The sequence below is a fragment of the Parasteatoda tepidariorum genome, chromosome X1, assembly GCF_043381705.1.
Source record: "Parasteatoda tepidariorum isolate YZ-2023 chromosome X1, CAS_Ptep_4.0, whole genome shotgun sequence".
Lineage (NCBI taxonomy): Eukaryota > Metazoa > Arthropoda > Arachnida > Araneae > Theridiidae > Parasteatoda > Parasteatoda tepidariorum.
The window spans coordinates 1,334,811-1,344,701 of record NC_092214.1 but is presented as its reverse complement, the minus strand read 5'-3'; the positions used below and the strand labels follow the sequence as shown (position 1 = coordinate 1,344,701).

At 27.4% G+C, this 9,891-nt stretch overlaps 1 protein-coding gene across 1 annotated transcript in view; it reads right to left on the bottom strand.

The window, feature by feature from the left end:
• Positions 1-8,243, bottom strand: part of LOC110282886 (neuropeptide Y receptor type 6-like) — a 22,843-nt gene extending 14,600 nt beyond the window's left edge. Inside the window, exon 1 of the mRNA XM_021147116.3 lies at positions 8,159-8,243. The gene's annotated coding sequence lies outside the window, so the exon portion shown is untranslated. The remainder of the gene's footprint in view (positions 1-8,158) is intronic.
• Between the last annotated feature and the right edge of the window lie 1,648 nt (positions 8,244-9,891).

The window sequence follows — 9,891 nt, the reverse complement described above, 5'->3', positions numbered from 1 at the left end:
CATAACTAAGGCCCGGATTTTGATGACATTTGCATCTTAGCTAAACACCTTTCATATTACTATTACTACCCTATTACATCACTACATGTACAAACAAAAGAATATTCATAGATCAAAAATTTAAGAGAGTAATTTTAATTTTTCCAGAAAACAAAGATGTCTGCAAAGTATTTATAAAGTTAATAGTGAATATTTCGAAGGAAAAATAACTATTTTGTGAGAAGAAACAAAAGATTTGAGTGTTGAGCGTAGCATTTTGTAATAATTCTTTTTTATCTTGTTTTAACAATATAAATCTTGTTTGTTTTTAAGAAATGACTAGTAAACGAAAACATAGCTGTAAAAAAAGGTAGAAATATGGATATAATAATATTTTTTTAAAAAAAGTATGCTTTTAGATTTAGTTTCTATTTTAACCATCGAAATATTCAACAAGTGTATTAACAAAGAACGTAAGCTTGTTCTTTCCCAGTATCTGAGAGCTTCTACCTAGTTCTACATACAGTTTTTCCACACCAGACGACTGCAATCGATTATACCAGTTATACTTTACGAGAGAATCATTCCTTTCCGTAAACCTTCCATTACTTGTAGATAAATATGTGACACATAAAGATGTCACATACTCATTGCTTCATCACATATTTGTGGCATATAAAGATGCCACGATGAAGCAATAAATCTGGTCTATGATATGGTATAGTGATCGATCATCATGAAATAGGGGCAAATTTGATTCTGGTACTGAAAAATAAATCTTGAAGTTTCGTATTCCTGAAAGTTAATAAAAATTTACCATTTATTTATTTTTTTGAAAAGAACATGGCTGTGTTCGTTTAAAAAGAGAAATTTTTGTTAACTTTTTGGCCAAAGGTTATGTTGCTTGAGACCTTTTTCCATACACTTCTGCGTTGCATGAAACATATTTTAACACAAATTATTGGACGTTTTTATGAGTTACTATAAAAACGGCTTAGGTATAACCACAAATATTAGCAGCTAAAATTTTAAGAAATTTACAAATTTTAATTTATCAAGCAAGAAATAACACTACTAATATCTTGATTTTTAGCCGATTTATAAGAATCGAACCTGGTATCGAAGAGTTCCGAAAACTATATAAAGACATATCTGGAGAGGACTGGACCTCCTAGTTAAAAAAAAAAAAAATAAATAAACGCATAAAATGTTAGCGATATATTTTAATTTTGGAAATTATGATGGTTTTTCTACCTTTATAAAAATGATGACAAGTGTGAAACATATATTTAAAAATTGGAAAAATTTTACATAAATTTTAAATCTCTATTTAACAGTTTGCATCACGGCGATACATATTTCAATTTAATTTTCATAATTTGAAAAAAAATATGCCTCTATAAGAAAGAGATATGGTCTATGACGAAATCGAGTCTAGTTGGAAAAAATCACTAGAAAATTTCGTTATAAGAAGGTTAGAAAATTTCAGCTGCTTAAGTAAATCTTACAAAATCTTTTACTCGGTGCAATTTGTTCAAAAGTATGTAATTATAATTGTTAATTAGCAATTATTATAATTCTTAATAAATAATTTTAATAATAATAATTTTTAATTAAAAATGAAACTATTTTACGCTACAAAGTTATTAAAATCACTTCTTTTTATTGTGATTGATTTACTATGAAATGCTCGAAAGTGGAACTTGGAGAAGCTATTTATTTTATTAGGATATTGCTTTGCTTTTTTGGATTTTTAAAAAACGTTTGAGGTAAAAATTGCTCTTTCATTTAGAAACCTCTTCTAATGACTTCTTTTCCTGCTCAAGATTTGAAGCTCTTCTAATGTACTGTGATTTTCTTCAACAATGCAACAAAAACAATTTATTCAAATGTAGCATTTCAAAATGCTTTGAAAATATATCAAATAATTATTATTAGAAATTGTCATTGAAATTTTATAAGTTGCTTGCATTAGTTTGAAAAACCTTTAAAATTGTTTATTTTAAATGCATTTTCAAAAACGGATGAAATTTAGTAGGATTATATTTATTCTTTAATCTTTATGATAAGGAATTAAAATGTTCTGTAATAATTTAACCAGTTATTAATCTTACTTAAAAATTATCCAATTAAATTAATTTTCGTGTTGCTGTAAGTTAACATAGTTAAAACTCTAAGTTATGGATTAATAAAATGTTTACCTGGTGCTCCTCGGATAAAAGATGATCTGTTTGAACAATTTCCATAAGGTGATTTTATAATCAATTTTAGTAAACAAAGCAATCCTGTATGACCTTCTCTTTAACCATTTATTGCAAAACATAGATTTAAGTTTTTGCTTTCACAATTCGAACAAGATTTAGCACAGTCATGATTGTAATTCACGTTCATAATAGCACTAATACTTTTATGATCATTTTTGGTAAACTAATTGCAAAATAGTTATTGAATGATTAAAAAGAGACAGATTGCGAAAGAACTGGGTGCTGATTAAGAAAAAATAGACCAGAATTTTTCAGCATAAGAAACGAGATGAATAATCTTACTATGGATAATAGAAGTGTTTAGAAAGAGTTTTCACTACAGGAAGCGCAAAAACAAGAATATTTTTGAACCAGAATGACGCTGACAGCAGAAAACCATGAAATCCAAAATTTGTTTAAAGAAATTAGAAAATGAAGGCACAATTAAATTGATCGGGAGAATCAACGTGGAATGTAGTGCCAGGGTCATATCATCCTATTTTTTTCCCTACTGAAAATTATTTTGCTAAATTCGCGTTTAATACACAATTTTTTTTTTTTTTTTTTTTAGAATACTAATTCATGAGAGTAAAGATTTAACACAGTCGTGGTTGTTATTCGAGAAAAAAATTAATATTTTTCAACTCATTTTTGGAACATGGTAATACAATTTCTTCCAGGTACAAATTAAATTGCCTGCATTGTGACTTAGGACACAGCTACTATTTTTGTTGTTTTTTATCTATTCTAGTGGCTTCACACTATTAAATGTTTTTCTTCTTCTTTTTTTAATGGCGAGCACTTGGGGGTTTTCTCATTGGCCGCAGAAATGTCAGAACTGCTACTCTCTTCTCGTTATCTAGTGGGCACCTGTGACGAAGCCACAGCGGTGGAGCAGCGTCGCCCACGTCACACAACCACAAACCCGTTTATAGGGCGGGTCATATTCACACAATCACACACAAAGGAGAAAGGACATAGAACACAGAGAGAAAGAAACATCCATGCCCTGAGCAGGATTCGAACCCGCGACCAGCAGCTCCGCAGTCAGGCACGCTAACCACTCGGCAACACCAGGTCGGCCATTTTACATACTATTAAATGTATGTGAAATGATTGAGAAATTCAATTCTCAGAACGAAAGATTAACTATACATATAAGATAATTCAACCCTTGATAGTTTACAAAAATCATAATTTTTTAAAGGCACTTTGTACATAATTTGAATTTTATTTTATTAAATTTACTTAAAGTTTATGGAAACAAACTTTAAAAGTGTAGGAGGAATATCGCTCCCAAGCGTTGTGAAATTATCTGTCAAGATTTATCACTTTAGTTCTTACAAAACTGTATTGTTCTTACAAAATGTAATAAGAAAAATCGCGTATTTATAAAGTTAAATTATTAATAATAGACTGTGTTTTCCAGATATTATGTGCAAAGACATTTAATCGTTACTAATAATGACTGCAGTATATGAATCCCCTTTTATAAATTCCTGACTTCGGAACTGTTCCGGAATTACCAACATTCTCACACATAGGAGTTCGTTATTTATACTGATAACTAAGGCCCGGATTTTGATGACATTTGCATTTTTTTGCATTTTTTGCATTTTTGGACATTTTTTGTCCTTTAGAGCATTTTTTTAGATTTATGGGGCATTTTCTTTAAATTTTGGGGCGTATTTTGCATTTTAAAGCATTTTTTAAATTTTTTGTTAATTTTTTCTAATTTTTGCTATTTTTTATAATTTTTTATTATTACACTGGCTTCCAAGCAATGAAGAAAATCTCTAGGATATTAAAAGGTGAAGCAACATCTTTTCAAATTGAAGAAGAATTGTCAGTAAGTGTGACCGTCCTTTTCAAGTACGCACCAATAACATCAGTAGACGTTGAAAGAAGCTTCTCCTGGTATAAAAATTTGCTTTCAGACAAGAGACGCTCGTTTACATTTCAAAATATTAAAAAAAAAATTAATAATCCACTGTAATTCTGATATTTAGTAATATTATGAGATGGAAGTTGTTATATTCATTTAAGTTTCTATACAAAATGAAAATGTTTTGGAGTCAATATATTTTCCTTTTTTTTTTTTTTTTTTTTTTAGGATATAAAACATATTTTTCAAACTTTAATGAACGTAGAACAAGTATTGCATTGCTTTATATTTTTTGAAACGACTCATAATAATTTTAAAGAGTAAAACATTGTTTTAGTTCAATATTTTTACTTCTATTTAAGTCATGTCATAAGGCATTTTTAGCGCAATTTTCGCATTTTAAGGGCATTTTTTGCATTTTTAAGGGCATTTTTTGCAGTTTGTAAGGGTATTTTTTGCACTTTTTAAGGGCATTAATTGAGATTTTTAGGTCATCAAAATCCGGGCTCTACTGATAACTAATAATGTTTTTTATTTTAAATTTAGTATATATTGTTATACAAGGTTAGTAAATTGCACAGGTTTTTGTATGAGTCAGTAGAGCTCACACTTTTTTTAGCTTGCGACCCCTCATATTTTTTTCATTTCTTTGTCTTAAAAATTTGAAAAATGCATATTATATTTGTAAAAAATTTACCCTGCAAAAAAGAGGAGCGGATAATGAAGCAGTCTTTAACTGTTGAAGAATTTTTTTTAAAAGAAAAATCACCTTCTTTATTATTATTATTTTGTGTTTACATTTTTAATTATTTTCTATGCTATAAAGCCTCGTGAATTGCTTAAACGGCTTTTCCGTCAATTAATTTTGGTTTTTTAACAAAAAAATGAAGGCAATAATGAATTTGACGAAATGCTAGTTAGAAGTTAAACTTTGTAAGACGACGAAGAATGCTATAAAAATCGTAACCATCTTTACTAACCAAACACATAATAAAGCGAAGTTCATAATTAATCTTGCATTTTTTACAATTTAACAAGCCCTAAATTAAAAATGCCGTTCTTTTAAACGGATTATTTTCTATCCAAACCAGACATATTAATAAATTTAAATAAACTATTTTGTTATTAAAATTAAACGAAAACGAACTGCGCAGGAAATTAGGCAGCAAATGAGTCATCGACAATCGAGCACATCAAAATTGCACCCTCAAAAGTTCTTCCACCACTTCAAAAATGCGTTATTCATGAAATGTGTTATTTTTCTTTTACTGTATTGGATAGCTCTTCGATATTAAGGGGCACACAGTATAATCTCAAATTTTATTAGGATATTATTTATAAAATGAAGACTTTAGGTATTGATAGTCATGAAAATGTAGAAAATCCATCTTATCAAAATTTATCCCAGTTATAAAATGTTTTGGGATACCTCCAGGGAAAAGCGAACGTTATAACGTGAGAGTGCACAAAAAGGTTTGAAATAGCTAAAATAAGACTTGACTGATTTAAACAAAGCAAGGTCAAGAAAGAATTTGGTAAAAATTAGTATTATCGCTTTCTGTATTAATATATGATGAAAGTACTCTTTAAAATAATACTTCATACTTTTAAAATACATAACTACCTAAAGCAACTTTTTCATACTTCTATATTTATCATTTAGTTTGCAAAAGATGCAAAAAAGGGCAAAGCATTTTTTATTTTGCTTTGGTTAACGAGAAATTGTTTTAAACTTTTAATGACGGAATCAAACATATTTTAAGCATTATTTATACGTGATTCATCTTTTAGCACCAATTTAAGATCCTTAAAATCTGTTCTGAGATAAAATTATACTTTAAATTAATCATAACACCCCTGAAAGTTCTTCAAGTTTTTTTCTTTTAATTTCTTGTTGAATTTTATTGATTGGTGAGTTTCGTTTATGTCTCGAAAAACAAAATTTAGTTAAAAAATGAATAATTGCAATTAAAAAAACGCTAAAAAATACAAATTAAATTATTCAATTTTGAATTTGTTTTTCGTGATCATACTTGTCCCCCCCCCCTTCCTTTACCAGAACTACTTGTTCTATATCCACAGGTTATGGCTATAAAATTCCTCGCCTGGACACCAAAAAAGACAAATAACTGATGCATTCGGGTCAAAATTAAATACTACAATTTTGTTTGTCTTTTTATGGATAAAATACATGGACCTCCCTGTGTTCTGCTTTCGGGGCAATTTTTTTCTAGTGGTAGCAAAACTTATGTTAAACTCTATAGTTCTTGATTTTGTAAATTTGATTTCTCGTTAGTTTCTCCTCAACTTCTTATGTGAATGATTCAAAAGTTAATATAAAGCGCCACTTTGTTTCTGTTATCTTGTGACGAGTCTTTGTAAAGTAACAAAATTAAGATAAATATCTATTGTGTTCCTACTTAACTATATCTTTCGCGGAAAACGGAAAAAGTTTGCCTTCTAGAAAATATAGCGTATGCTGAAAGATAGAACGTTAAAAGAAAACGTACGTGATTTATATGAAACAACTACACTTTAAATTTGGAGCAGCAATTTTAAAATGATTTTGAGTACCAAAAAAAAAAAAAAATATATTAAATGATTTTCAATCATTAATACTTTATTATGCTTAACTTAGATTAAGTAATAAAAAAACACCCTAAATTTTGATATTCAATCTCGAATGTTCAATGTTCCACATTTAAAAAAAAAACTCGTTAAAATGTACACCATAGATAAAGAATTTAACATTGAGAGAGTACACCTTTTTGTACATAATAAAGATAGTAATGATCTTGGGAAACTGACAAAAACATTTTGAATACAAACTAACATTTACGAATTTGATTTTTTTCGAAAACTCTTTAAAAATAATAAATTTAAATTTGTGGGCTGTATTTGATTATAAGATGTTCAAAAGAACTATGTATCGATTTATATTAGTAGTAAAGTAATGAAGAAAAAACGTACAAATTATAAACAAGTTAAAAAAAAAAAAAGATACTAAAACTCCATCATCAGTACAACAGGTTAATAAATAAATATTAATGACTTTGGTATTTAAATCTAAAATATCGAAATCACTTGTAATTGAAAAATTATTATTCAGAAATTTATTTATACTTTTCTTGCAATAAAGAATAGGTCACGCATTTAAGGGTTACAATTGGTAAATAAATATTTAAAGAGTTTTTTTTTTCTTTTTTCTTATAGATTCTTTAATTATTTGAAATTGAGATGATTAGTAAAAGAAATGTTGTAATTAAAAATTAAAATTCAACCAACTTATGAAGAAATTGTTACATATTTTTTATTTTTCAGGCAATATTTTTAAATCTTTATGTTGTTTTCTGACAATATTATTAAATCTTTAAGGTGTTTTCTGACAATATTAATATTTTTAAATCTTTATGATGTTTTCTGATAATATTTATAAGTAAATTCAAAATGTTTTCATTTTCTTGAAATCATTGGCCATAAAAAGGGGGAAAGGGTGGCATTATTTTGAAGTTGAAATTACTTTGTTGTTTGTAAACTTTCGTAACTTTTGATAAATATTTGTATTTTAAATAAGCTTATTTTTAACTACTACCTCAAAAAAAATAAAAAGTTATTTCAATTTTATTCTGTCGAAAAAAAATTAAAGTAATTTTATATAGGAAAATAAGTTTTTCATCGCTTCAATTTTTCTTTTTATTAAAATTTAATCAAATATATTCCTAGAATATTCCCCCTTTTACTATAGTCTAATAGTTTGAAATTAAAATAGCATGATTTAGAATTGATTTATTTGTTTATTTTAATTTAATTCTTTTAATTATGCTATCTTCTTATTTTAAACCGAGCATTTTGGAATATTTGGTATTTAAATTACTTTCAATGCAAGCTATATATTCAGCATTTTTTTAATCAAACATATTTTAGAAACCTGGTTTAAAATTTTTTATTTGTCTATTTTCACATTTTTAATAAATCTTTAGAAATCCGTGCAATCATTGATTGCATTCAATGTTATTGAGTTAGCCAATGAGTGACGCAATAAGAAACTTACCTTTTGTGCAGCCACTCCGTTGAGTAGTCTTCAGAAAAATGAAGGGAAGAAAGTGTAGCGACGCGTGCGCCCTTTCTATCAAGGCTCTGACAATCCTCCCTAAGTTACCCTTCAATAACCACTATTTCCATCAAATTCAATAACTCACATAATTATCTTCACATATATTTCTCTTTATTAGTTTCTTGACAATATTGATTCAAAAACTTTTCATGAAAGTACGTAAAAATTAAAATAAGTTTTTTAAACTTTAGATTTGGTTGATAAACACTATTGCGAAGGGTTTGTATAAAAATGGTGCTGACATTTTTAAAATCGTTTCTCCCTAGAAAACTTTAAAAAATTTTATATTTAAAAAAATCTTAAATTTTAAAGAAAAATTGCATTTTAAAAAATTTAAATTTTAAAAATTTAAATTTTAAAAAAATTTAAATTTTAAAAAAGCACAAATTTTTTTGCCGATAGAAACTTTTTTTTCACTACTATATCAAATATGCTTCGTCTAAAGCTGTACTGTTAAAAAGATTCATTCTCATGTTTGTATGTCAAGTTGAAAACTTGTTAAAATCAATCTCTATAATTAATATTTTTAACCGAATTTATCGTATATGTAATAATCTTTGTAACTTGGCCCTCTGTCTATATTGTATGTTTACAGCTAAAAAAAGTCAAATTTGACTAGGAGTATTAATGAATGCTATTCTAAACCCTTCAAAAATTGAGTGACGAATTCAGGAAATTTTCTACGCTATTATGTTATGTTATGTTATGAATTTCAATGAATTATTAAAATAGCATTAATAGTTAACCTTTGTAAGTTGAACATATGCTTTAGAACTTAAAGGCATTTGTAACAAAAAGGTATGAAAGCGAAACAAAATTAAGTTTGCAATGCTGAAACGCATATAGTGCATACATATTAATAGTCCAATAAATATAATGTTCTAATTGTCTCCTGATATTAAAGAAATTATTTGTTATATATGACGCGCCATTAACAACATATGCATTTTTTTGAAAATTAATCCGTTTAATGTTAAATTTACGTAACAAAATATAATTTGTTCTAGTACTTATAATCATTTCTTAAAATACAAATGTGTACAAATATACGATAAAATATATAAAAATATAATTAATTTATCATACCATACAAATATATGATAAATTTGTATCTGAGAGATTTATTAAATAAAGTTTGAAAGCCACGTTAAAAGAATCAATTCCATTTATATTTATATTGATTGGTGAAATACGTGAATTATATGATGTATGACATGAAATAACTTATTCCCTATTTATCTAAATTGGTCACTAAAAATGGCCACAGATATCTATCTTAAAAGAATTTTTACATATTTTCCTTTATTATGTCTAGGTTAAATTAGTTTTAAATTAAGTTCTGAAACATGTTCATAATGACCACAATCAACATAAAATTTGGTTCACAAAGCCTGTTTTCAGTAACAGTTTGACCAATTTTGTCTTTTAAATGACGAAAAATTGCATGATCAAAATTGCATGATCAAATAAATAATTTTAAAAATTATATTTTCCTCGAGTTATCTTTTAATAGATGCAAGCTACAGGGCGTCTCGATCGGAGCTGTACTTGAAGTAGCCTATTGTAACAGCTCGTTGTGTCACTGTAGTGCCAACTGCAGCTTGAATTTCTGATGCAGACGCAGTACGTTGCACCACAACCATACGCCGTACACTGCAGTTTTTCCACTG